Raw genomic sequence first — 7,472 nt, forward strand, 5'->3', positions numbered from 1 at the left:
ACAACACTTAGACTCTCTATAACAGACCACTTCTCATCGATTTCTGCTCTGCTTTCAATGCCATCCAGTGGCATCAGATGATAAAGAAGCTCCTTAAAGGACTTTAAAGTTCTCAGCACTTTTCTTTAACCCACTCGAAGCAGTAAAGGTTGATAACACACTGTCAACAACAAGAGCCATTGTCATTACCCAGGAGTGTGAGCTCAGCCCATTTCTTTTTACTCTCCATACAAAGACAGTCAACTGTTGCACTTGACACTCCTCAAGTGCAGTTACGCTGGTCAACAGTAAGTGTCTTTACTTTTAAAAATTAGCATTTTCAAATCGCCTTCTCCATCTGTATGGTGCTGTTGTAGTATGTCTCTGTAAGTTTCTGTGGTCATGTCCAGAATTTTCATGGTGTGGAGAGCAGTCTTCTGCAAGTAACCTAAATTAAATTTCTTTAGACTTAAACTTTCCATCCATAAAATTACCAAGAAAATATGTAATATTCCTTACTTAAATGTGCTCCGAAAGCTATGACGATAAAACTAGCTGTGTAGGTGCTTAGAAATAATGTCTGAGACCCTTGTGCAAGAGCTCAGCTTACAAACAGATTTTAATCAAAAATGAATATCAATTCTGTCAGTTTTTTAATTTTTTAATTTTTTTTTATACAGAAATGGTTATTTTATCTGTGGTATTCAATGTGTTAGTGAAATTTATCATTGAGCAAACTGTCAGAGCACCAGTCTATCTGACAGTGTAGGTCACAGACATGCAGAACACACATTTGCTACTAAGATAAAGATGTGAAGGGAACCTTATACTTACTAGTTAAGTCAGAGTGCCTTTCCAAAAATCAGGGAGCCCAAAAGAAAAGTCAGCCAGACAGAAGAAGATGAAAGAAGCACAGAGACAAAGACCAAATGTCCTGCCAAAAAATGAGAATAAAGCATCAGGTGTGACAGGCAGAACTGAGGGTATGTCAATACTGGGTGTCCACAGGGCCACAGACTACTTTATTGCTTCCTCACTCTTCTTGCTTTTATGCACTGAGATAAAAATTCAACCCTGATTCACATCAAACAATAAGTGTAAACCTTTAACTCCTTTTTAATCCAGTCAGAAACAGCTTTCAGCCCCCTGATGCTGATGCCAGGGACTAACCTCTACCCTCCTGCTGACACCAGCATCAGCAAAGGGTGTTATGTTGCTAACCAGTGGGGGACTTCCTCCCAATGATTGTGCATCAAAGAAGATTGTGGGAAAATTAGCTTTGCAGAGTCTTATCCAGAGTCAGATGAGACGATCAATGTTAAAGTTTTGGTCCAGGATTTGTAACTAGAGGCAGTTCAATTCTTCATATCTACTTTAGTCTTCACCATATCTTTCAGCTTCATGGCCCCCACAGTAAGTTTGTCTTGCAGTGAATAAAAACAAAGTGCACACAGAGCTGAACGTAAAACGCAATAAAATACATAAAACACCCACCAATTTTATATAAAAGTCTAATTAACAGCATAACAACAATAGCAAACAAGATGATTTAAATTCTATATCAACATAGCTTTACATTGAGTACATAACACATCTCTTGACAGAAACCTGTGATAGTTAATTAAATGTTGGGTTCAGGAGGTCAAGTGTTTTTGTGTCTCCTCTCACCATGGGACTCATTTATCCAGTATATGAGGATTGCTGGCAGTGAGATTTGACACTTTACAGTAATTGCATCTGTGAAAGCATCATTTACTGCAATCATAGTCTTTAGCCAACGTAGCGATCTCTGCAAATCGTGGATATCCTGCAGTTACCTGCTGTGAAAAGATAACTGTCACTCCCCCATCATTTCGCCAGCCTGTTTTTCACTCTCGACATTGTTCATGGTCTCTCTTGCAGTAAGCTGGTTGGTTTTGGTGAGCTCAGTTTTGCTGGCTGCGTGTGTGAAAGTGTGAGAGATTCTGGGGTTTATCATGTTTCTCTATTTTTTAAGAGTGAGATGTCTGACCATTCATTATTTTTTTTTTACAATATCACTTTATATGCTTAATAAAATCAGCTTTGATGGTAGTATAATTATGCTCTTAATCACAAGTGGAAGGAGGCTTGTGATGGCTGGCCCTAAATTCTGGAAGAGCTTACCTTTATGAATCAAAGCAGCTCTGGTACTATAAAGCATAAAGACGCTACTGAAGATGCACCTTTTTTCATTGACGTACAATTGACTCAATCTTTTGTTGTGCCTCTTTCTTTCTGTGCTGCAGTCTGCTCTTTTATGTTTTTTTCTCTCCTATGTTCCTACTGCCATTTGCTTCTGTATTCATCTGTTTTGTATTTTATGACTGTAAAGCACTTTGTTCAACTGCCGTTCTTTGAAATGTGCTCTACAAATAAAGTCTGACTTGATTTGACTTTCCGAAAAGGGCTTGAACCATTCACGTTTTCTTCCAAGTAAGAACATAACTGGACATCCACTAAGCATATTTCTGCTTTGTTACTTGAAAAATTATACTGTCATTAACACAGGAGAGAAAATGATTCACATCTGACTTAGAAGACTGTTCACAAGAGAAAAGAAATCTCACTCAGGGTTTATATATCGGAGGGAAAGGTGTGGACAAAAGAAATTTAAGAGAGCCAAAAGGAGGAGACTAAATCAAATATAGGGAGGCAGAGACAGAAGTGACCAAGAGAGGAAAAGAAGAAAAGAGAAAAAGAAAGAGTTTGAGTAATATACTAGGATAAATTTGATTTTGGACGAGGGTCATTGCTTGTTAAAGTTTGGCTTTATTTAAAAAATATGTTGAGGAAAAGTGATACATTCATTTAACGTATCAAGAAAAAAAATAGTTAAAAATGACAGTCAGCCTCTAAGCTTCCATTTAAATACTCTCTTTAGTTTAAAATTGGTTTTATTACATTGAGTGTTGTTTGTGGATCAAAATCAGGTGATGATGTGAGAGGATTTCAGAAAACTTTTCAGATGCCCACTTCAGATGATACTCCGTCATATAGCACCAGATGGCGGCATTGTGCTATCTGTTGGCATGTGCTGAGCCACTCTGATTATATTTACCATGGCTGCAGCCTGACACACATCATCCCTGAGAGCCTCCCAAAGATGTGCTGACACTATTGGAAGATGATGATATTCGTCATAAAGGGATGAAGCTTAAAGGATAACAATAACTTTAGCCAAAAGCTCTCAGAACAACAGGCTATTGTGGTGCATTGTAAGAAGCGTCATAAAAGCCTCACTATGCATGAACACTGGCCAGAGAGAAGTGGAACAAACGGCAGTTACATAAATCTTGAAATCTCACTGATATGCCTGCAATGTCAAATGCTGAACAAAACAGCTGAATGGCTGTGAAATCCGACTTTTTAAAACTGCAATTTCAGTAAAGAATTTCCCACTCACTCCGATAGTTCATCACAACAATTTCACAGTGACATGGTCTTACAAATTGCAGCTACAGGCTAGCAGATTAATGAAATTCCAGCCCCCCTATTGATTTATTTAGAAAAATAACTTTTACAGACAAGACCACAGGGAGGTGGAAGTGTAAATAATTTAGAGGAGTAAAAAGTATGGAAAACTGTTTCCCCCGCTGCACTGTGATCAAATTGAATCAAACTGACTGCTTCTATAATTCATTGAAGCCCCCATGCACTGCAGGCTTGTGTTTGTGGGTCTGTTGTCTGTTTTGTTTAGCCTGTGTGAATGCACGGGGTGTCGGGTGCCTCTGTGTGTGTCTCTCCATTCATACTGGTTCAGTACTTTGTGTGTGCAGCTCTGTATAATTTATTTCCACACGACAAATATACAGTGAACTCCATGAAATCTTCATGGTCCCAGCATGTTGCTGCTGCCTACATGCCCTACTAAACTCAAGACTGTGTGTGTGTGTGTGTGTGTGTGTGTGTGTGTGTGTGTGTGTGTGTGTGTGTGTGTCCTGCTGTGTGCACTCGCTCCCTTATTTGTGTGCACACGCATGGTGTGTGCCCTTGATGTCCCTCTGTGTCTGAACCGTTGAGTGTTTCCATGCATGAGTACATCTGTTAGAGAACGTCTCTTCTTTATCTCCACCCACACACGCCCAACAAGCAGAGTCTCTGCGGACCACACGCACAATAGACATGATAATTACATGTGGAGTGTTGCCCTGTGCCTTCCAGCTGATTAAAATGGCTCTGTGAGTTGCTGTGGTGGTATTTTCAAGGTCAGATACACAGTCTAAATTGAAGGCTTTAACCTGTGAAGCCCAATGGATGTTGAACATTTACTGACTGACTGGCTTTAACCAATTAATGGACTCACTTCATAATAAAAGGGGGGTAAAAAGCAACTGTTTCGATTAATTCGGATGTAACCATGCATGAATCATTGCATGCACACACTCTACAAAGAAAATTTAAAGGAATAGTTCAAATATTTTGAAGTGAGGTTGTATGGGGTATTTATCCATAGACAATATAAATCATTCAGCAAATGTCAATCATCCCGCCCCCAGTTTGGAGAAGGAGCAGGAGTTTTGCTGCATCAGGAGTCCAGAAGCTAAACAATGTGCTACTGTGGAGGGGTCAGCAACAAAACATATTTTAGCCACCTAAAAAAGCCCTACATTAAAAAAATTAATATTACTTGACGTCTACACTTTATTTAGAAAATTTTCATTGCTTTACTTAAAATACACACGGCAATTTCCAACTGGAAAACAAAGCCATTATATCACTCTCTTTAAAGCCAGACTCCATTGAGAAAAACAGTTGATTTAACATAGCTGAATACAGGAGTTGTTGGTCTATCGCTGCCTCGAACAGATAGTGTTTCTTTGTCATTGTGTGACATTTGTATCTTAAAATAGTTAGTTCAGATTCACCAATTTCACACAGCAACAGAAACTAACTAACTGATCGCAGCAGCAGTTGACCAACAGCTCATGTGTTCAGCGAGCTAAAATGTCTGTTTTTGTCAGTGGAGTCTGGTGGCTTTGATGAGAGCAAAGATGGGAAAATCTACATTATCCCTTTAATATATACAAAATGTGACTGAGAAATACTTTACCTTCAATGTGTATTCATTTTCTCACTTTCGTCACAGGGATCAATAAACTTTCATTAAATTCAGTACACCTAAGGCACTCTGCGAATGTTGTGGGTGATACTTAACATGTAGAACTTCTTTCTTCTAAACTGAATCCAGGTCAGAGGAAGATATTGGCATGAGCAACTAGAGTTATCTATCTTCAGTTTATCCCCCCCAGTGAAACTTGGCTGTGTGGTGAGTGTGTGTGTGGTTTTGCGTGTGTGTGTTTGTGTGTTTGTGTGTGTGCCTGTGCTTCCCTGGTTGGAATTGGCTCCAATCACCTATTTGATGTAGAAGGTCACCAGCTAGATGTCCACTATGTCTGCCAATTCACACTCGCCGCTCTCTGGCTCTCACAGTACCTGCATATGTTTCTGGAAAGCAAGCATACAAATACACAAGTCAGTATGAATGCAAATATGTAAGTATTTGTATGAGTATAATACCAGACACTGTGCTGGTACACTACATTTTGCACATATTTACAGTTGTACAATCTGTAGATGTCCCAGTCATGTGTATGTTTGCAGATTTGTCTTAATATCTTTCTCTGTCATGCTACAGACTGCAGTTTGTGCGGTCTGAGACTCCAGCAGTGTGAAAGCCTCACTTACAGTGCTTAGAGCACTTGAGACATAATGCGCTCATTTCATTTAGTCCTGGGAGTCTCTTGAATTATTGACTGAGTTACTGGCCATGCAGTACTTAGCCACAGGTCTTGGGTTGTTTTCGTATTTAATCACTGTAGCAGCACATCCTTGAATACTTGTGTTGAAGAAGGGGTCTTTGAGTTGATCTAACAGGACTGTGGGATACATCTGACCAAAAAAAGTTGGGATCCACTGCTATGGCTGCCATTTACTATTTATTTAAAGTTCTTTAAACCATTCTACCAAAATTTCCTTCACCGACTATTTCATATTTGAGCTATTTCTTTATTTCCTTTACTTTTCATTGTCTTAAGAAAAGTTAAGTCAAGTCTTAAGTTAAGTCAAAGTGCATTATCCCAGCAAGAGGTCAGAATACACTTTACAATACTTTAACCCATCTACAAATGTTCCCACTCAGTTATACAAGACTAATCTCTGGTATTTCAGAAAACCATTGCACGTCTGCAGGTGTACTTCATATAGCCTCTTAATATAGCCTACAACATTTAGTTTATTCAAATGTCTTGCTGAAAAGCCTATTAAATGACCTCTTGCACCCTTTTTATGGAAGAGCAAATTTTATGGTGATATGGTGCGGTTATTGATGCATGCAGCTGTAGAACAAGCTGCAATCAATGTCCATATCCCCAACAGCTATCAATCCAGAAAGCAGCTTAAGATCACTTTCAGAAAGGTGGTGCTTGCAGCCTGGTACACTGAGGAGGTTGGGGGTTGAATATGAATAATGAGGAGGAGGCATAGCTGATTTGCGACACTGGGATATGATAAATTTATGTATATTTAAGAGATGTTGGTGAGTTGTTGGCAGAGGGGGCAGTATTTCTATGAGAAGCTTTGCAGCAGTAAAATCACAAATACCATAAATAATGAACCTGCATTTTAGAGTTATCTTGAGTCTGTGCTTAGCCTGAAATGTTGTTTTCTTAACACAAATAAAATATGCCAAGGGGGAATAAGTGCATATATGCATTATAGCTTTGTCAGTTGAACTGGGCAGATCACTTAAAGATACAGTTACATGTAGAGCGGGAGGCTGAGGGTGCTGCCCATTTGCCCCTTGATGTCCAAATTAACCGTTTGTCCAGGCTGTGTGTGTGAGTAGGTCCATGGCCCTTATCAAGAACAATTAATAAGAATTTAGCTTTGACCTGGCTATAAATTATGTTGGTGTATGGTGCTCTGAAACCTGCATCAATATCACTTTTTTGTGCTACATTCAGGTGGCTTTTACATGTATTTAAACTTTTAAACCCTAAGCAAATTGGTTTGAATTCTTTTTAAAAACATGGGGAAAAGGCAATGAACAACATGGTAAGAAATCTTCTGTAAAGTGCAAGAAATTTGTATATTTATAAAATAGTTTTTTAAGCTAGGGAAAAAAAAGTCCAGAAAACTATATTTATAATGACCATAATTATATATTTAAAATTATGTTGCACAATAACTGTTATTTTTAGGCACCGTAATGTCCTTTTTTGATTGTGTTTAACTCTGCCCCATTTTTATTTATTTTTTTAAAATAATTTTCAGGTAATTTTCTTGTACTTTTTAGAATGAATTTCTTGCTAATTTTTGGATCACTTCTTCTTGAGATGCTCTTTGCATTTTTTCCTATGTTTCTGAAAGAAATAAAGTCAGTTTACTCAGGTTTAATAGGGTTAAATATAGCCTCAGGTGCCTCTTTTAACTTTGAGCACTTTGCCCCCTTAAGGTTTCTGTACGGCCCTGTC

This window comes from Plectropomus leopardus, chromosome 22 (genome assembly GCF_008729295.1).
Source record: "Plectropomus leopardus isolate mb chromosome 22, YSFRI_Pleo_2.0, whole genome shotgun sequence".
Taxonomy (NCBI): domain Eukaryota; kingdom Metazoa; phylum Chordata; class Actinopteri; order Perciformes; family Serranidae; genus Plectropomus; species Plectropomus leopardus.